Source organism: Camponotus vicinus, unplaced genomic scaffold (genome assembly GCF_025532165.1).
Source record: "Camponotus vicinus isolate PSW18456_S1 unplaced genomic scaffold, iyCamVici1.0 SCAF_7, whole genome shotgun sequence".
In the NCBI taxonomy this organism is placed as follows: domain Eukaryota; kingdom Metazoa; phylum Arthropoda; class Insecta; order Hymenoptera; family Formicidae; genus Camponotus; species Camponotus vicinus.
Genome location: NW_028141979.1, coordinates 11,423,042 through 11,445,778, shown reverse-complemented (window position 1 = coordinate 11,445,778; position 22,737 = coordinate 11,423,042).

Genomic DNA, 22,737 nt, shown 5'->3' with positions numbered 1-22,737 from the left:
ATATACTCGTCCCAGTTAGCTTCTCTATTTATTTGTGTCTTTAGATACTCCGTTAGTACATGATGTGAGCGTTCTAGTGATCCATTTGACTGAGGGTGATAAGCTGTGGTCTTAAAATGTTGTATGCCAAACTTCTTCGTTAATTGTCTCATTAGAGCTGATAAAAAGTTAATTCCCTGATCCGTTAATATGGCACGAGGGGCTCCGTATATGCAAATAAATTCCTTGGTAAAAGCGTCAGCTATTGTTAAAGATGTGGCTTCTTGTAAAGGTGATGCCACGGAATATTTCGTTAGTAAATCTTGCATAGTTAATATGTATTGATGATTGTTATCCGTGATGGGCAGAGGTCCCATAATATCTAATGAAACCTTGTCGAAAGCCATTCCAGGCGTATCAGTAATAACCATTGGTTGCTTTGTTTTAACTCTAGTTAATTTCTTTAGCTGACATTCACGGCAAGTCCTTATGAAATCTTGAATATCTTTCTTCATTGTCTTCCAACAATATCGAGAACGGAGGCGGTTATATGTTTTTGTCACTCCTTTATGTCCGCCATGCGCAGAGGCATGGTTTTCTAAAATTAGGGAGAGTCGTTTCTCTATTTCAGGAGTCTGTATAAGATTTAGGCATATGGTAATTTTGACAGGTAATTCTTGGAGATGTTTTTTAAACTGATTAATTATATAGGACCATGGCAAATCGTCGAAATGGTCGGTTTTGCTAAGACTGAGAGATGATAGGTCGAGTTCGGTAATGACGTCTACTAAAGATTTCAAACAGTTTTTAAGATTTTGAGCTTCTATTAAAATGTGATTGTTTAATTTTATAGGGAGAGCGATAAGCGTGTTGGATTCTACTGTACGAATTCTGGCTCTTTCGAATGTTAATTCTTCGTAATTAGGAAGCAAGTTGGCTTCTTGATATAGTTTAGCTCCATTATCGTAAGGAGTACCATCTTGGTAAAGAAATATTACATGATTATCTTTTTGCTTTAATAGGCTTTCTCGTACTTCTCGTATTTGAGCTTGGCTCCATGGCGGTGGCTCTGGAGGTTTCGGTTGATGAGGTATAATATTCGAATCTATTATTTCAGTATAATCGGACTCAGTACTTTCGTCGGAGTCTGTTACTTCTTCGATGATAACTTGACTGTCGTCATGATCTTCAGAGTCGATATTGGATTTTTCCAATTCTTGCTGCTGTATGGGGGTAGAGGTTCTTGTAGCTTGAACGATTCTTTTATTCTTTTGATTTAATTTCTGTTTTCCAGAGATGTCTGGAGGTTGAGGCGAGAAAATAGATTCATCGGAAGGATATTCGTCAATAATGAATAAAGGTACGGCTATGTTGACAGCAGGATTTCTAGATAAAGCGTCGGCGTTATTATTTAAAGTTCCTTTTTTATATTTTATTTCGTATTGGTATTCGGATAATTTCATCCGCCATTTCCATAATCGCGAAGAAGGGTCCTTAATGGAATGTAGCCACACTAAAGGCTTGTGATCCGTGATAATTGTAAAAGTTCTGCCATATAAATATGGTCGAAAGTGGTTTACACAGTAAATAATTGCAAGGCATTCTTTTTCAATCGTAGAATAATTTTGTTCTGCTGTATTCAAAACGCGTGAAGTATAAGCTATGGGCAAATCTTTTCCAATTTCTCCTTGACTAAGTACGCCCCCGACGGCATATCCAGAAGCGTCGGTGGTTAATATAAAAGGTTGATTAAAATCCGGATATTGCAATATAGGTTTGGAACATAATGAATGCTGTAATTTATTAAATGCTTCTGCTTGATTTTCTTTCCATTCAAATTTTTTATTCTTTTTCAAAAGATCTGTTAATGGCTTAGCGGTTTTGGAAAAATTCGGTATGAATCTTCGATAATATCCAGCTAATCCTAAGAACTGTTTAATGTTTTTGGGATTTCTTGGCGTAGGAAATTTCATAATGGCGTTTACTTTTGCAGGATCGGGTCTGACTCCGTCAGCTCCGATTATATGTCCTAAATACATGACTTCTTGTCGTAGGAATTCGCATTTATCAGGTTGCAGCTTTAAGTTTGCTGTTCTCAATCTTTCCATTAATCTTTCGAATTTGACTTCGTGTTCCTTTAGAGATCTTGCATATATAACGATGTCATCCATGTAAACGAATAATTCGTTTCCTTGTAAGCCAGAGAGCACGTTATCCATCAGTCTTTGAAATGTTGCAGGTGCGTTTTTTAATCCAAACGGCATTCTTTTAAACTGGTAGTGTCCATAAGGTGTGGAAAAAGCAGTCTTATGAGCATCTTTTGATGACATAGGAATCTGATGAAATCCTGACGCTAAGTCTAATACAGAGAAATATTTAGCGGACCCGAGTTGATCGAGTATATCTGTTATGTTCGGCAAAGGATAAGCGTCTCCTATGGTTTTTTCATTAAGATTACGGTAGTCGATGACCATTCGCCATCGCTTGTTTCCCAGAGAGTCTGGTTTTTTAGGAACAATCCAGAGTGGAGAGTTATAAGGTGAGGTTGATGCTTCGATTAAGTCTGAAGATAATAATTCGGTTACTTGTTTATCGATCTCTTCTTTATGTACAGGGGGAAACCTGTATTGTTTTGTGTGAACTGGTACTTCATTAATAGTAGGAACATAGTGTTGCGCGGCATTAGTAGCTTGAAGATGTTCACCAGTAATATGAAATCTATCGGCGTGCTTGTATACTAGAGACTGTATATTTGCTGACTCCTCGGAGTTCAGATGTTCTAGTCGAAGAAGGTTTATAACGTCAGTAGCTCTTTCAGTAGATTGGGGCAATGCTTGATTAAAATAAATAGGATTGTCGATGGCATTAGAGAATTTCCCTCGGGTTTCTTCTAATCCAACGGAGTTAGTAGCTGATACGTCTGGCTCACAGACGTCAAAATCTTGTAGTTGAATAACGGGGATATTGAAAATGAATTCTTCCTCGGAAGTGTTAAAGATAGGCATGTATGCCTTCCCGTTATTATTAGTAACGATTGCTTGCCCATAATAGATGCCTTCGGCTAGAGTATGACGTGGCACATAACCGACTTGTTGGTGACTTGAGATTGGAAAAGAGCAAGGGGTAACGCTCCTTCCTTTAAGAAGTACAGAATTTGAGTTTAAAAAAGGAATTCTTTCATCCTCGTGTTGAATAAAATTATTTTTGTAATCTATAGTAACGGCTCGTTCCCTCAGGAACTTGTTGCCTAAGATCCCATCCTGTGGGAATGCGATTGAGTCAGAGATTACATAGAATTCGGACGTTCTGCCGAGTATCGTCATAAAAATGACGCCTAAAGTAACGACGGTTTCAGAGGCAATCCCTTGCAAGCAGAGGGGATTGGTTGTATCAAGATTAACGTATGGTTTCAGGCATCCTTCCTTAATAAGGTTTAAACCGGATCCTGAATCAATCATAAATCTGCATTCTTTTGCCAAATCTGGAGAAGCTAATGTAATCGTAGGTAAATCCGTAGGATGCTGATTGCTATTCAATTGGCAGATCCGGAGGCTTGCACTGTTGCTTCCGGAGGGACTGTGGCGCTTGGTTTTCCTTGTACGATATAAGTCGGGCGCCCTTGTTGCTGATCGTTCCGACGGACGCCGGGATTTATCGGAACGCCTTGAGCGTTTCCCGAATTTACTGGTTGCTGTATTCTTTCTTGAGCTCGTCTCCAGGCTAGTTTTCGGCATTCTTGTATCAGGTGGCCTGGAGTTTTACAATAACGGCAAATCTTTGTTTGATAATTCTGCGGAGATTGTCCAGTGGGCATTGCTGGTCTTGAGAATGTCGGAAGAGCTGGTGATAATGTAGTTGTATTCCCATTACCCGGTTTAGATTGATTATTAGTGTTGTTAGCTACAGGAAATTGGCGAGAAGTGCTGTTATAATTATTAGGTCGATCTGCACGTGGTTGGAAATTCGGACGGAACACGGTTCGTTTCCGTATGTTCTCTGCTTCTATAGTTTTTGATAATTGGATGGCAGTGCTTATTCCATCTTTGAGAGTATGCGGATGTTCCAACTTGACTCTTACTAGCAGATCAGATGGAAGTCCGTTAATGAAACTGTGTAATGTAGTCATCTCGATTGCATCTTTTAATCTCTCATCTATATGTCCAGTATAGTCTGTTTCTCCATCGACGATTGCAGCACGTAATTCTTGTACTCTTCCAATATAATCGAAAATATCTTCGTTGTGCTTCATGTATACATTTGCCAATTCTCCTCTATATTGGTCTACCGATTTATTCGGTCCAAATATAAGCTTCAATCTTTGTGTTAATTCAAAAACAGTATGATATTCAGATCCTTCTACTGCGGAGTAAGCGTGTCCTTGTAATTTATTCATTATTAGTTGGACTAAGAAATATTCATGATACTGCGGTATTAATTCAAGAGCACGTTCGCAGATTTTACTAAAATGAAAAACGGACATTTTATGTCCATCGAATTTAGGAATCGTGTCGATAGCATCTTTAAGTCGTATGGGGGATGGTTGATCCATCACATCAAATTTATGCGGAGATAGTTGCGGAGTCGTTTGTGTTTCAGGCCTATCATGCCTTGTGTCTTGAGTGGAATTTTCCAAGTTTGTAATCCTTGAATTAATTCTTTCAATTTGATCAGCTATCTTATGCATCGATGATAATAATTGTTCCATGCCTGTGGAGTCTTCGGTAAATTCTCTTTGTTCTAATTCTTCTTGAGCTCTTCTAAGACGCTCTTGTTTAACTTGTAGATCCTCTGACTGTTCTTTTAATAATTGTTCCTTCTCGTGCATCTTCTTCATTATGATTTCAATTTCTTCTGGGCTATATTGTTTTTTCGTAGCTCCTGTGGTTACGGAGCTTGCAGAGCTTGAGCGAGTTTGCATGATTACGTTGAAAATTGTTTATTCTTATCCACTGAATCTCTCAAAAGCACAGATCCTTCGGCAGATCCCACCGCTGCCACCAAAAATTAATGTTTTCTGTTACGTCCCCGGTTCCTCAGGACCGGTCTGGAAGTCTTACTTTCCCAGTTGGACGCAATTAATCTCTCAATTTGTTTTAGGGCAACCTGCTAGGCCGGCTATACCCTGGGACGCCGAGAGATTGAAGGTCTATTGTGCTTAGAGAGGATTCTAGGTGGAGAGTGAATAAACATTCATACTAAATTTTATAAGTTTATTTTGTTTTGTTCAAAGTATATATATATTTTTATTTTACAAATTTGAATATCCTTTTATTCCTCCCTCGGGTGACCGTACAATTCTGGTAGAAAGTAAGAATATTCGATGTTTATGGTTGAGATGGGTCTTTCTGGGGAAGCTAGGGAAATCTCTAAGGGCTCAAAGGGGTCTGGGTCTTCATATGCCACGGGGGAATAGCTAGGAGGACTATATAGGCTGTTTTCCTCGGGATAGTAGTTGTATAGGGGTACGGTGTCAAGATGTTGGAATGTCCCCGAGATGGAAGCAGTCCCTGGACTCTGACTCCAATCCACTGAAGGTCCAGGGATGGATGCCTGGTCGGAGTTTAACGAGATGGTTGAACAGTTGCTTCTATCTTCGGTAATTCTTTCTACTAGATTGGAGGGAGAATATTGATTATGTGGGACTGGGATAATTTCATGGCTTTCTTCCTCAATAGTGATTATGGGGATAGGTGACTGAGGTTCTAAGTCGATGATCTCGGGAACTGGTGCAATGATTTCATTCTCAAGAGTGATGATAGGGAAGAAGGTACGTCGCGTTTGCCTGTTTCGTCTCACACGGCGTAGAATATTTCGACGGGTATTGAAGTTACCTTGTCTCACTCGGACCATCTGTCGTTTAATTAACCAATTATAAACCTGTCTATTTAGTATTTAAGACTTTGATGATTTTGAAGTCACTTACTTTTGCGTAAAGTTGAATTTAATAATACCCGACACCTGTTAATAAAAAAAAAGAAAAAAGGAATTCCATATGAATGTTCAATTTATAATTGTTATCCCGAGTATAGTCAGATAGATGTCCCCAAAGTTGATAGAAGTATAGACCGGCAGAAATAGAAAGATTAGTATAAAAAATTTTATTGTTGGTAACGTTGACTCCCGAAAATTACCGACCGTCGGTAATGTAGATTTCTGTTTTACCGACCGATGGTAAGTTAGGTTTCTGTTTTACCGACCGATGGTTAGCGGCACTTTCTGTTTTACCGACCGATGGTAAGTTAGATTTCTGTTTTACCGACCGATGGTTAGCGTCACTTTCTGTTTTACCGACCGATGGTAAGTTATCGACCGATGGTAAGTTATCGACTGATGGTAAGTTATCGACCGATGGTAAGTTATCGACCGATGGTAAGTTTTGATTGACGACTATTGGAAAAATTACCAACTGATGGTAAATTAGGATTATCGAGAATTTATTTGTTTGAAATGTTAATGTGTTATCTTGGTTTCAAAAAGATTCTTATTTTATTTTGATTCTCTGAAAATCGAAAGAGGATTCGAGGAAAAATCAGGAGTTTGGATACGCTGACAAGGTATCCACCTATCATACGGCTGGCTTAGTATTAACCTCGTAAGGTTAGGTTATAATTGCAAGTAGTGATAATGATTCAAAACTAAGCCAGTGTATTGTCTCTAAATCCTGGGATGTATCTCGTATTTTGAAGTTAAGGCTAAATTCAATCCAAGATCAAAAGGTCAACTTCTATCATTGGGATAAATCCCTCAAGATAATTGCCTATTAATCGAAAACTGTATTTTCGCCTACTCGGACGTCGATTGACAGGAGGCCGCTTATTTTTTCTATTGCCTCACCAGCTCTAGGTTGAGAAATAACCTCTATCATGGGAATAAATTCCTCAAGATAATTATTTTTCCACCGAGCCAGACTTGGGTTCGACCTGCCGCTGCAGTTTCGCACTCGCTCACTGTCTATCGCGTCGTCTTATCAAAGAGATAAGTCCCAGATAAATTTTCCAATTGGAAATGATATTTACTAAGTTGAATAACTGGATTAAGGAATACGGGTAATCAAAGGTAAGGTTCCCGAATTGTCGCGCACTGTTTCACTGAATTTAGTTGTTAGTAGAAATTAAAGGTTAGATTAATGACAAGTGGCCGGATATTTACCAGTGTCTGAAATGTCCTAGTGTGTGAAGGCTGCTTCCCTTCACTAGGCTGATGAGTGGATGCTGCTTCCTTCCGCTGGATACCGTCTACCTCGGTGACAGTTCGGGATGGAGGTTGCAGTCCAGGAGTTCGATTGAGAAACTCAATGTTCAATAGTCACTGAATTTATTAACTGAATACACGTACAAAATCTCGGAGATATAAGTATTAACTGTGAAGATCGTTGGGCAAAGTGCCAAGTTATCACTGTAAATATCGTTGGGCCAAATGCCGGAGGTAGTTGAATGTTGAAGATCGTTGGGCCAAATGCCAAGTTAACACTGTAAATATCGTTGGGCCAAATGCCGGAGGTAGTTGAATGTTGAAGATCGTTGGGCCAAATGCCAAGTTAACACTGTAGTTGATCGTTGAATATCGTTGGGCCAAATGCGAGGAGGACCGCTCTGCACGGGTTTATATAGTCGTCAGTCCCAGTTTTGCACACGGTCCCAATAGTAGGAGATGCGCTTCTCCGTGGAGGGAGTCGAGCAGTGATTGGTTCCCTCCTCTGCTTCTGGCTGCGCGCGCCTCGAAAGATGCGTCCGCCTCGAGGGATGTGCCGCGTTGTCAACGGGTGATTGGTTTTCTCTGACGTGATTGTTGCGCAATGATTTGGGATTGGCTCCCGCTGACGTGACGGATGCGCGCGCCTCGGAAGATGCGCGCGCCTCGGCGTGGGCGGCGCGGTCGCTCATTGGTTCCCTTCTCCGGGCTGGTTGCGCGCGCCGCTGGCACGAGCGTGGGGAAAATGCGCGCGCTGCTGGGCGTTGCCGCAGGAATTGGGCGTAGTTTAATTTGTAGATGGTGGGACTCTTCAGAATTGTAGTGGGGGTGACGGAGCGGTCAGTATAGAATCGGCTATACTGGTTGCATTGTATTTTGACACATAAGTTTTATAATAATTATTAGACCATCAGAATTACTTTGCAGTTTATATGCATATATTTTCTAATGTAGTTTTTTAAGCTCTAGCTGTAGAAATGTCAACGGAGTTTCTAGCATGCTCCGTTCGAAAGTTCATTTTTGTCTCTATGTATTATTATGGAAAATGCTTTTAAATATTGTTAATAAATTCTGACATCATAATTATTATAATTACAATTATTTTAACATAAGTATTTATGCGGTGGGATATAAGTATATAAAGACTATAAATTATTTCAATAAATGGTGCAACAATTTTTATTCTTTGCTTTTATTTTTAATATTTATATCTATTATGTTCTTGAATAAAAATTATTGCATGTACTTAATATTAATGTTTAACAATAAGTTAATTATTTCGTTATGTTGCGCAATGTTCTCTTGAACGGATTTTTTTGTGGATTAATATATAAATGGAGGTTATTGCATACGCTTAATAACAATAAATTCATTTGTTACTTAATGATAATTAATTATTTCATCATGTTGCGTAATGTTGTGCAATAATATTCGAGCGGAATATTCCATAGTCTTAGTTTGGAATGTGATGATGACTCATAATATCGCATACGGAAAATTATATTTTAAAACTTCGTTTATAAAATTAGTAGTATTGGAGTTTTCATAATTATGTATACATGTGTCGGTCTGACTTTTTATGCTCCTTAAGGGAAAATTGTCATAAGATTTTTATTTATAGTATTTTTCGAGTTAATCTGGAATCAATGATTTTTGATATAATTTAGGCCCCGAAATAATTAGATATACATGTAGTCGGTGCTGAGACGTGTTCAAAAATATATATATATGTATATAAAGTCTTTTGGTTTTTGATTTGTAAAATTTCTTGTGTATCAGGATTACATATTAATGAAAGAGGTATTCTCTTATATGTCGGTAAAGTTAGTATCATCGCTACACCAGAGATGGCGCTGCCCTCTGTCGGTAATGTGGGTACGTACAGTATTCACTGTCGGTAAGGTAGGAAATGACTTTATCCTCAGTCGGTAACGTCGGTAACTGTGTTATCATGGGTCGGTAATTTTTCTGTCGGTAACTTTTGCTCTGTCGGTAAGGTAGGAATTTATTTTACCTTCCGTCGGTAATTTTTCTGTCGGTAACTTTTACTCTGTCGGTAAGGTAGAGAACTTCCTTATCGACCGTCGGTTATTTTTCTGTCGGTAACTTTTACTCTGTCGGTAAAGTAGGAATTTATTTTATCGACTGTCGGTAACTTTTGTGTGGGTGATTTTGCCTATTGTCGGTAAAGTAGGTAATTTTTATGCGGATGATACTATATGTGGGCAAATACTTAAAATTATTTCTATCATTCCTAAGTGAGGACTTAAAATTATTTCTATCATTCCTAAGTGAGGTTATGTTATGTATAGCTAGCTTCTTAACAGAGAAAGATTATTTTCGGAGATATTGACAATATTATATCACGCGGCGGAATGATATTAATGTACTATAAGTATTGGTGATATTACATTGCGCGGTGAGATTTTATAATAAGAAATATTGGTGACAATAGATGGCGTGATGGAATTTTAATTAACAATATTAGTTATATTAACAATAATATGTTACTCGGTGGGATTAAGATTTATATGTTCGTCGGTGGAATTACAGTTTAAATATTATAGAGGCAATTTTTGCGTGTTTAAATAAAAATAAAAATTTTGTTGCGGGACGTAACAACAGTACGAACAGATCGTTCTATAAGGGTGTGGAGCGATAGAAATAATATGGGAGTCTATTGGAAAGAAAAACCTTTGGTTACAGGGAGTATGTAGCATACAATAACATGCACAGCAATAATGGTTGTGATTATTTAGATTGAGATAACCATGCAGTTTGATGCATACAGCATTAAGAGAAAGCTGGGACATTATGAAGCATTGTTCAGTGTAAGCAAATAGGATATGGACATAAGTTCAACAATACCTCGAGTGCAGATGAGACACTGATCTAAAGGTCTTTGTGTGACAAGTGTTCGGAAGCAATGTGCACAATGAGGATCGATATGGCGTGGTCCCGGAGAGAGAAAGTGTAGAGATATTAGAGGCAATCGTACTCTAATAGACAATACGTAGTGATAGCAAAGTTCACATAGATAGACGTTCAAGGGATCATACCGATATCCTCTGAATTCTACACAGCAGGCTGTGCCGGTAAATGGCATCCCCTTATAACGTAGGAGTCCTGTCGTATACGTTTAAGACTAAGGGGTAACTATAACTATTGATAGAAGTTGAGGTGTTGTGTAGAAGTTCTAAGAATTCGTGCGCTGTTAGTGTACAGGAGATGCACTTGTCAAGAGAATTGGTCTCGATGACCGTTGTGCCACAAGCTGAGCAGTGGTCATTACGCACGATGTGACTATTCACAAAGAAGTGTCTCCGCAAGGGCCGGTATTGTTGCTTAATAATATTGGTACGGAGTCTATCGTAACACTCCTTACACAAGTTCGTTTCGTCTAAGAGACAAAGAGCTCCTGTTATATGGACACAATGGCCGAAGAAGAAGGATTCCTCTATTCGATTTGAAATGGTTGCGTCCAATCTCGGCTGTGTGGGCCTTCTGTGCCAAAGCATCTGTAACAAAGGACTCTGATTATTACCTCATCCCGGCTGGGGATGTGCTAATTTGATCTTGTTGGTGTGTACTATTCGGGTTTGGTTTCCTGTTCTAATTTTAACATTACTTGGGGGTAAAAGTTCGATTATTTCGTGAGGACCGGTATACTGGTCAGCAAGTTTTCCTTTTCGTGGTTCTTTTAATAAAAAGACATGGTTTCCTTTCTCAAATTGTTGTAAATTCAAATTGCGATCATAGTATCGCTTACTCCGTTCTTTAGCTAGTGTGAGGTTTTGCTTAGCTTGCGTTTGTAAATCGTTTATCTTGTTAAAGAGATTAACAATATAATCACGGTATGTGGGTTCGATATTTTCTTCGATGATGGGGTGTGCAGAGGGTAGTCGTGCTATTCGGCCAAATACTAGCTCATAGGGTGAGTATCTCGTGCCTTCATGTACACTGGTGTTGTACGAGAACATTGCAAGTTTAATGTATTCATCCCAATTTGTCTCCTTATCAACCTGAGTTTTTAGATATTCTGTTAGGACATGATGTGATCGTTCAAGTGATCCATTAGACTGTGGATGATAGGCAGTGGTCCTAAAATGTTGAATGCGAAATTTCCTTGTTAACTGTCGCATTAAGGCGGATAAAAAATTTGTTCCTTGATCGGTTAATATTGCGCGAGGGGTACCGTATATACAGATAAATTCTTTAGTGAAGGCGTCTGCGATTGTTAACGATGTGGCCTCCTTTAATGGCACGGCGGTAGAATATTTTGTTAGTAAATCCTGCATGGTCAGTATGTACTGATTGTTGCTCACTGTTAGGGGAAGAGGTCCCATAATATCCAGGGATACTTTATCGAAAGCAGCGCCGGGGGTATCCGTTATAACCATGGGTTGCTTGGTTTTTATTCTAGTTAGTTTCTTTATTTGACACTCCCGACAGGTTCTAATGAATTCCTGAATATCCTTTTTCATTGTTTTCCAGCAGTAACGAGATCTAAGGCGGTTATAGGTCTTCGTTACACCTTTATGTCCTCCATGAGCTGAGGCATGATTTTCCAAAATTAGAGATTGACGTTTTTCGATTTCAGGCGTTTGAATTAAATTTAAGCATATCGTTATATTAATGGGTAATTCCTGTAGATATCTTTTGAGTTGGTTAAGGATGTATGACCATGGAAGGTCGTCGAAGCGTTCGGTCTTACTAAGACTTATGGAAGAGAGTCCAAGTTCAGTAATGACATCCACTAAAGAGTGTAGACAGTTTTTAAGATTCTGGGCTTCTATAAGGGTATGATAGTCGTATTTGATGGGGAGGGCAATTAACGTGTTTCCTTTTACAGTACATACCCTGGCCCTTTCGAATGCCAATCCTTCATATTTGGGGAGTAAATTGGCTTCTTGATATGATTTTGCGCCATTGTCATAAGCTGTCCCGTTCTGGTAAATAAATATTGTGTGATTATCTTTCTGTTGGAGTAAATCCTCTCTAACTTCTCGCACTAGGGCTCGACTCCATGGTGGAAGAGCTGGTGGATTCAGTTGTTGTGGGTTTGACTGATACGGTACAATGTCGGATTCTATTATTTCAGTATAATCCGTATCATCGCTGTCTTCAGAGTCAGTAACTTCTTCGATTGTGACTCCATAATTGTTATTTTCTTGTTCGACAGAATAATTTTGATAATCTTCTGCTGGTTGACGCTCTACGGGGGCCGAAGTCTCGGCGGTTTTTTGATAGTTTCCCATGTCTTCCTGATTAGGTCCTGCATTCTGACCTTCAGGTGTACTAGATTTTCCCTTTGGCCTTTGAGGTCTATACGAAAATATGGATTCGTCGGATGAATATTCTCCTTCATCAATGAGGAATAACGGAATAGCCACGTCGACGGGTGGATTTCTGGATAAGGCATCAGCGTTATAATTTAGAGTTCCTTTTTTATATTGTATTTCATACTGATATTCAGAGAGTTTCATTCTCCACTTCCATAATCTTGAAGAAGGGTCCTTGATGGAGTGTAGCCACACTAATGGTTTATGGTCAGTTACTATAGTGAATATTCTTCCGTATAAATAAGGTCTAAAATGATTTACACAATAAATGATAGCTAAACATTCTTTCTCTATTGTAGAATAATTTTGTTCGGCGGAATTTAGAATTCGAGATGTGTAGGCAACGGGTAGATCTTTCCCTATTATTCCTTGACTGAGCACTCCTCCGACCGCATATCCAGATGCATCAGTGGTTAGAATGAATGGATTAGTAAAGTCGGGATATTGTAAAATAGGCTCAGAGCATAGTGAATTCCTTAGAATATCGAATGCTTCTGCTTGTTTGTCCTGCCAATCGAATTTCTTATCCTTTTTTAAGAGATCAGTTAATGGTTTTGCGACTTTGGAAAAATTTGGAATAAATCTTCTATAATATCCGGCTAGTCCTAGGAATTGTTTGATGTTTTTCGGATTCTTCGGAGTAGGAAAATTCATTATTGCCTTTATCTTAGCGGGGTCAGGCTTGACTCCGTCAGATCCAATTATATGTCCTAGATACATAACTTCACGTCGTAAGAATTCGCATTTATCTGGTTGTAATTTTAAATTTGCAGCTCTCAATCTCTGCATTAATTTTTCGAACTTGCTTTCGTGTTCTTGCAATGATCGTGCATATACGACAATATCATCCATGTAGACGAATAATTCATTTCCCTGAAGTCCGGATAGAACGTTATCCATCAATCTTTGAAATGTTGCAGGAGCATTTTTTAATCCAAATGGCATTCGTTTGAATTGGTAATGTCCGTAAGGTGTAGAGAAAGCAGTTTTATGGGCATCTTTTGATGCCATGGGTATTTGGTGGAAACCGGAGGCTAAGTCCAGTACTGAAAAATATTTTGCAGATCCAAGTTGATCTAATATGTCCGTTATATTTGGAAGAGGATAGGCATCGCCTATTGTTTTTTCATTGAGATTTCGATAATCGATAACCATTCGCCATCTTTTATTCCCTAGGGAGTCTGGCTTTTTCGGAACTATCCATAAAGGAGAGTTATAAGGGGAAGTAGAAGGTCTTATTAAATCAGAAGATAATAATTCATTTACTTGTTTATTAATTTCTTCCTTATGTACAGGAGGAAATCTATATTGTTTCGTGTGGACAGGCATTTCATTAATAGTAGGAATAGAATGCTGAGCGGCGTTTGTCGCTTGGAGATGTTCACCGGGAAGGTGAAATCTGTCGGAGTGTTTGAAAACTAGTAGTCGAACATTTTCTGATTCCTCGGAATTCAGATGTTCGAGGCGTAGAAGGTTTATGACATCAACAGTTCTATCTGTTGGTGTCGATAATGCCTGGTTAAAGTAAATGGGATTATCTATGGCTTTGACGAATTCCACTCGGGGTTCGTCTAGTCCAGCGAGATTGTTGGAGTTAAAAGTTCTGATTAATCCTCTGGGAAGCCCTTGGGTTCCAGTGGAATTCTCTGTTATTTCATGAGTATCATAATCTTGCAATTCTATGAATGGAATATTAAGGGTCAATTCTTCCTCGGAAGTATTGAATATAGGCATATGGACTTTTCCATTATTATTGGTGACGATAGCTTCCCCGAAATATATGCCCTCGGCAAGGGTATGACGAGGTACATATCCGATTTGTTTTTCTGGATTGGTAATATGAAAAGAACAGGGAGTGACAGTTCTTTCTTTAAGACATATTGTACTTGAGTTTGAGAATGGAATTCTCATATCTTCATACTGTATAAAGTTGTCTCTATAGTTGACTATAACAGCTCGTTCCTTCAGGAACTTGTTGCCTAATATTCCATCTTGTAAGAATCCTATTGAATCAGATATGACATAAAATTCAGATAGTTTTCCAAGTACAGATAGGGAAACAGCTCCTAGTGTAACGATAGTTTCAGAAGCTATTCCTTGCAGACATAAAGGATTAGTTTTGTCGAGAGTAACGTTTGGATTTAAACATTTTTGTTTAATAAGGTTTAGTCCAGATCCAGAATCAATCATAAATTTGCAATCTGCTATTAGATCTGGAGAGGATAACGTTACTGTGGGCAATTCTGTAGATTGTTGTCTGTCGTTTATTTGGCAGATTCGGAAATTTGTGCGGGAGTTTCCTGTGGTGTTATTATGTTGACTTTCTTTTGAATGTGGTAAGTCGGACGTCCTGGTTGCGGGTCGTTCCGGCGGACGTCGGTTCTCATCGGAACGCCTTGCGCGTTTCCCGAAGTACCGGGTTGTTGATTCCCTTCTTGAGCTCTTCTGTAAGCTAACTTCCGACATTCTTCTATAAGATGTCCAGGAGTTTTACAATAGCGACAGATTTTGGTCTGATAACTTTGTTGAGGCTGTCCAGCAATTAATTTAACTGGTGATGCGGGGAAAGGTGGTTGCGAGGTTGTATGTCCATTGTTGGGATGGTAACGGTTGTTAGTGTTGTTGCTCATAGGATTTTGGCGAGCTGCATTGCTGACGTTATTGGGGAGGTCAGCACGGGGTTGAAAATTTGGGCGGAAGAGAGTGCGCTTCCGAATGTTTTCAGCTTCAATAGTTTTGGATAGTTGTATGGCTGTGCTAATGCTTTCCTCGAAGGTCCTCGGATGTTCGAGTTTTACGCGTACTAATAGGTCAGATGGAAGTCCGTTGATAAAGTTGTTCATAGTGGTTGTTTCGATGGCGTCCTTTCTTCGTTCTCCTATGTTTCCGGATAAATCAGATTCTCCATCTATTATTGCGGTACGTAGTTCTTGCACTCTGCTTATATAATCAAAAATATTTTCATTTTGTTTCATGTATATGTTAGCTAGTTCTCCTCGGTATTGGTCGACGGATTTATTTGGTCCAAAAATTAATTTTAGTCGTTTCGTTAGCTCGAAAACGGTGTGACATTCTACCCCTTCTATGGCAGAATATGCATGTCCCTGCAGCTTATTAATAATAAGCTGCACTAAATGATATTCATGATATGCGGGTATTAAATCGAGAGCGCGTTCGCAAATTTTACTGAAGTGGAAAACGGACATTTTATGGCCATCAAATTTAGGTATTGTGTCGATAGCATCCTTAAGGCGTATCGGAGATGGTTGGTCCGCGATATCAAAATGTTGGGATGTCGGTTGAGAAAATGTTCGTTCTTCATGTGGAACATATCTTTCTTCTCTTTGCGAGGTCTCTAGATTCATGAGCCTTGAATTAATCCTCTCAATATAATTGGTAATCGTTTGCATAGAAGCCATTAATTGTTCTACAGCTGGTTGTTCTTGGCTTGCGGCCATTTCCTTTCGATTCATTTCTTCTTGCATTTTTATCAGATGTTCGTTTTTGACTTGCAAGGCCTCAGCCTGTTCTTTTAACTGTTTCTCCTTTTCGTTTACCTTTTGCATGAGGATTTCGGTTTCCTCTGCTGTATATTGTTTTCTTGTAGCCCCTGTGGCTACAGAGCTCGTCGAGCTTGATCGAGTCTGCATAATGGATTTAGGTACTTTATAAAAATTTATTCGTCAAACACTTAATTTCCTCTCAGAAGCTTAGATCCTTTTTGGCAAATCCCACCGCTGCCACCAAAAATTTTAATGTTTGTTACGTCCTATTCGATCGTTTATTCAACGATTCTGCAGGGCGCACCGTGCAGGGACGAACAATATTATATCTCTCTATTTTGTTTTTCAGGGCAACCTGCCACGCCGGCTATACCCTGGGACGCCGAGAGATTAGGATCTATAGGACGCTTCTTTTCGGAGGTATTTAAGGTTGACAAATAAATATGCAAATTTATTATATTATAAATTCTATTTTTTCCTTTTTATTTATTTTATCCTTCCTCGTTCTTCTACATTAGTTTGTAAGGTAATTTTAGTGAAATTAAATTATATATATGTATTGGATATATTTATATATATGTATAGTTAAAAGTTATTTAGGATTTTATGGTTCGACAATAGAATCGAGGAACTCTTCGCTATCTAAATAATCAAGAAGCTGGTTAATTTCGTAATCTATAAAGTCCTCTTCACTTGGAGTGATATTTGTGGAATCTAAATCCACTTCTCCAGGCAAGACAGGAGAATAATTTGGCGGCGAATACCCCGGAAAAGAGTCTGGGGTTCGTGGGAGGCTAGGCGGCGGTGAAGTTTGGACCCGTCGATCCAACGTCGCTGGGCTCCTCCTTATTTCCCCGTTTCGCTCCCAAGCGCGGAGCAGTCCCAAGGGAATTCCGTCCGTTCGGTCTTCCAAATCAATAATTATTGTGGACGCGTCGCTTGATGTGTCCGATTCCGCAGATTCAATTTCCTCTTCCTCGGACTCTGCGCTAGCTGGTATCGCAGGGAGATTGCCGTCGGTGGTTTCTGGGTTAAGCTCCGGGGGCAAGGGTGCGAAGGAGAGGTCGAAGAGTGTGTCTTCGCGGTCGGTTGCGGCCCTTGCTATTCCGGTAGGAATCTCGTCCCTATCTATAAATAATTGACGAGCGACGGAGGGGCGATCTCGTAATAACCGCTGTCTAAATATTTCCCGCCGGGTTACACCTGGATTTTGTAAGGGAAATTCGCGGCGAGTTATTGGATCTGGTCGTCGGGCGCTAACCATCTATTATTGAAATAATTTAAATTTTAAATTTGTTCTATTGAAAGGATAATTTGAAATTATTTCGCGGCATCTAATACTTACGATGGAAATTTCGAGGGGTCACCTGTCAACAAAGGATGTACCGCGTAAATCTAAAGTTTCGTGACCGGTTTAAAGAAAGAGACAGGACAGATTCTGAAATCGCGACTCCTCATTTATTATAAGAGAAAATTATTAGATAGTTACCTCACATGCAGTGACGTGGTAAGGAAGGGTGTGTAGGGATATTTAAATATAAGATGGATACCGTGCCTGCTGGTTTAGTTTTATTATTATAAAGTAATTCCTCTAATATATTATACTAAACCAGAGTTATCATACTATGTGTCAGTCGGTCCTTAAAGAGCGCGTCCCGTGCTCTACGACAAGTTTCGATGTGCAAGACGTCACGTCACAGCGGCACAGAGTCCGCAAAGAAAATTCCTCTAAAGAAAATTCTTCGCGGAAACGGCAGAGGGGTAGGATAGGCTACCCAATGCACATCGATTGACAAGTCGAAGGCGACGATTCACTCTTGTGGATAAAACCAAAGACAGACTGAGCGTTTAACGTTCAAAGGCAATCAACGTACTCGTGTTATCGGAAGGAGAAGACGTTGGAATTGTATGAAGGTAAGTTGTTGACTATTATGTATAATAAAATTCTTCAATATGTCATGCAAAAATAATAATAATATTCGGTTGATGGTTGCAGATCACGAGAGATGAAAAAGGAAAATATTGAATAATTAAAACGAGTACTTACCCAAAAGTACTGCGGTTGGAAGTGCTCGTCGAACCTCCGCTGTGGACTGTCGACCTCAGTGATGCCTTGGCAGGAGAGTCGAAGGAGCCGGTAGTAAATAAATGGCAGAAGACCGCGATGATGTTCAGTTAAAACACTTTTATTGTTCAAGTATACTACTGTCTTACAGCTCTCGCGACTAAGTTTTTAAGTCGAATAATGTTTTGAGACTAAGTCTTTATTTCGATTTTAAATGGTTCGTGACTGCTACTGTTCTTGTTCTTCAGAGAGCTCCTGGTCAAATGCTAGGTGATGTTGTCTCAAGAGCGTCGGGTCAAATGCGCGGAAGACTGAGCTGCGCTCCCTGAGGTACCCTCTGGTCCCTACTCCGTGCCGGCTATCCGCAGTGGTAGGAGAATGCGGCGCTCCCGGGCGTAGGCGGCTCGACCGCCGCTTGCCGCTATAGCTGTCCTTCTTCTTCGGGCGTGCTATGACGTGGTGGCCGCGCTCTTGCGTGGGGATAGTGGGGACGACGGAGCTGTCAGTATTGTCCATGCATCGAGCTCGTTAATTCATTTTACAAAGGTAAGGCTTTTACAATAGGTTTTTAGTCATCAGAATTTTAATAATTTGCATGCATATATTTTTTAATATAGAATCTCAACCTCTTTCAATAGAAGTGTGAATGATCGTTCTAGCATGTTCCGTTTAGAATTGATTTTTAACTTTCTTTATATTAATTATATAGTTTTAGTTAACAATGTTATAAACAAATTCTGGTGTTATAAACCATTATAATTACAATTTGCTATATAATAATTATATGATATATATATATATGTACGTGCATATAGGTGCATGGTCTAGATAGTTGTTAATAATAATTGTGTTACATTATAATATAAAAGTGTATTAATTATTCTTTCTATTATTCAGCTCTTGGAACAAAGGATGTGGCGAGCTGTTTTATCACCGGATGCAGGTGTTCGCCGTGCCAGGCAGTCGCGCCAGGCAGTCGCGCCAGGCCTTATCTTATCGCTGAGTGAGCTCATGTGCAGCTGCACCGGATGAAGCTCGGAGGGTCGCTTATCTTTTGGTGAGTGAATTTATAACGCTTTATAAATCGATTTAATAATTTCATTCGTTATAATTTATTCATATATTCCTTACTTGTTAATTGTATAGAATATATATATATATACTTATATATATTGTTTGTAAAAGTTAATAAATGTAATTGTTAAAAATTTTATCTTCATTATTTTATTAATTAAATATGTATTATACATATTGTTATTTCTCTTTTGAAGGCTTGAAAGTTTGTTAAAAAATGTATTATTGTTGGATCTTGTTAGTTAATGATATGGATTAATTTATTATATAATATATATATATTCTTTTATAATTTATAATTTCGTAATAACTTATTACTCTTGCAATAAGAAAGCGCTCCTTATAATATTCATACATTATATATTCGCGAGTCCCTTTCGCATTAAGACTCGGCACGGACGTCGAAAACATTAGGGGAGATAACAAAGTAATAGGGGAGATAACAAAGTAATAGGGGAGATAACACGGTACGCTGGACTTAGCCTTGTGCTCTTATAAGGAGACTTATTATTCGTTTCAATAATAAAATTATGCATAATGAATTTTATAAGACCATACATTCATTATTATTATTAATATGTATATTTATTACCTTGTATTATTATTATTTAAACTTTATATTTCATGTGTGTTATATATGTGTAAATTTTTGTTATAACAAAATTTATTTAGTAGTTATATAGATTTATAATTCTGCACATAGTGAAGAGTTATGAGCTTTATTTTGCATTATTGGTTTTATTAAATCAGAATCTTTATTATTTATAGGTATTAATAATTTAAATAATTTAATATATTTGTCTTATATAGTTATTATATTTTTCAGATATTTTGTAAAGCGACATTCTATACAGAAGATATTCGAGGGTGCATATCATTTATAGCCTGGCTGTATTTTAATCGACAATATAGAACGTTTAGACTATTGTCGGAGCGGATTAAAATACTCACATATGATCATCTGGCCATGACTTATTAACTCTATGCACCTCTAATTGCGGATAAGTTTTGGATATTTTGAAATATTTTAATATTATTTTGAATGCGCTTGACTTGACAACTTTCGGTCATTTATTAAATATATACATACATTAATTAATGTTGAGCTTTTCACATAATGAAAATGGTTTATTATTTGGTTATCATTGCTTACTCATTATATTTTAATTGTATATAAAATTTTGCAATTAATAATCAAAATGAAAAATATATGTATTATTTGGCAATAATGGGTGGATAAGAAATTAGATTTTATATAATTTATTATTATGTAGTGAAATTTTATTTGAATAACTATATAGAATATACGTATATGAAAAGAGATTTTTATAATGTATTAATTATTATGTTCTTACGCTTAGAGTTTAAACGTGTTATTATTTGAATTTTTCTTATTTGTCTAGGTTGCATATATAGTATATATATATGTTGGAAGGGATATGGACCAATGGATTATTCACGGACAACTGACAGGCTTAAACCATATAAGAATATGCAGCATTGAAAGGATTTTGAGGAATCTGTGCGAATTATTTCGGAAGTTTATTTGGTAAGTTTATTATTTTGATAAGTTAATTAATGAATTAAAGGTTTTATTTTAATTATATCATATATTTATAAAATATATATTATATATATATATTGTATTCATGTATAATATTATGTACCTTTAGTATTTTAATGCATTATCTTTTAAATTTTTATTAATAACTATATATGTATTTATACTAATAATGAGGGTGACAAGTCTGTCCAAGCTTGTTTCGCGGTTTAATTCTTATTAATTTTTACATATGGTATTACGTATAGCGCTGTCTCTCTCACTCGCGCGAGTCACCCGATAGTGCGGTCTCTCTCACTTTCACGTATTACTACCTATTGAGGTCTCGTGTATAAATTTCGATAGATGCAGTCGGTTAATTATATATTTGAGGAGGCATATTTGTGGTTTGTTATTGAAATATATTTCTAAGGAATTTTATTAATAAGTATATTTTTATTTTTCCGTATAGCGTTTTCGTTAGGTGATGAAAATATTGGGACACCCGGTGGACAACCAAGTGGAGGCTATGTTTATAGGGTGACTTATTATTCTGCATGCAGCAAAGAGTTACGTATAAAATTTTATTCATAATAATTTCTTGACATTTCTTTATTATTTAGTTATTGTTTAGTAATTATTATTTAATTTAATATATTTATTGTTGAAATTTAATATATTAATATTTGATTTATTATACTTCTTTTACTATTTGATTTCTTTTATTCCTATATAATTATATACATTTATAAAATATTAAACCTTTTTAATATAGTAATTTTGATCAATCAAACTTTTATAATGATAATAGATTTTTGTATAGATTGATTTTTTTTAGTATATTTTTGTTAAGTTAATTTTTCATACGGCCAAATATTATTTGATTATTATTTTCAGTTGCTGGGACTTGGAATTCTTGCTACTTATTTATAACAAGCTGTCTTACGTTATTAGGAAGAGGCTAAATAATATATATATATAGGATCATAAAAAGTGTGTAAGTATGTATTATATTTTGAATGGTTTATTTAATAATTTCTATAGTAGATTTTCTTATACATTTATTATATTTTTCAGGTATCAAGACTCTGAGGAAAATCACTTCCTGATAGTGAACATATACATATATTTACGGGAACTCAACTAGGACCAAAAATTAAAATAATCTAGGATTTTTAAAGGAAATTCTTGCTTGATTAATTATATTTTATTTATTAATTATATTATATTTTATTAATTATATTTTATTAATTATATTTTATTAAGAAATGTTTAAATCATTAATTTCTGAAAGAAGCTCGTTACTTTATAAAAGATTATTATTTGGTGATTATTGGCCATTTACATTTTGTAATTAAATAGTCAAAGTTAAATGTTATTCAATGATAATTAGAGTTTTATACAGACATATTAGGCCAATGGTATTAATGTACAGTAAAGATTTATTATAATGTTTAGAAAAATATTTATTCAAGGAAAATTAATTTTGTTTCTTTTGAATATATATAAAATATATATTGTTAATTATTTTATTACTGATTATTATTACTGATTTTTAGAGCGTATTGTTTTAGTAACAATTATTATTCATGGGTATTAGTTTTTCGATTGACTTGGTACATTTATTTATTGTTTCATATTCTTATATGTACGTAGAATATTAACTTTATAATTTTCCTTTTGTTATTGATGATTCTTTGTAAATTTTCGTATTAATATTTTATTCGTATTAATATTTTATATGGCTCACTTTCGGAGCATTTGTTAGCATTTTTACTGTAGGTTATTTATCCCAAAATATTAATTAATTATATGATTTTCGGGTTTCAAAATTGGTAATCGCTGCATTTCTTTTATGACAATTGACCATACTATTTATCGAAAAGATACGCATGGGCTCACAAAATCATTTATTAATAGAATTTAGGTGCGTATCGTTTGATAAAATATTTTGATTTATGCCTTTTCCTTTGTAGTAAGCGCGTATACACGCATAGGGATATCTTTTTTTGGTTATATGTGATAACTGAATAATATGAATAT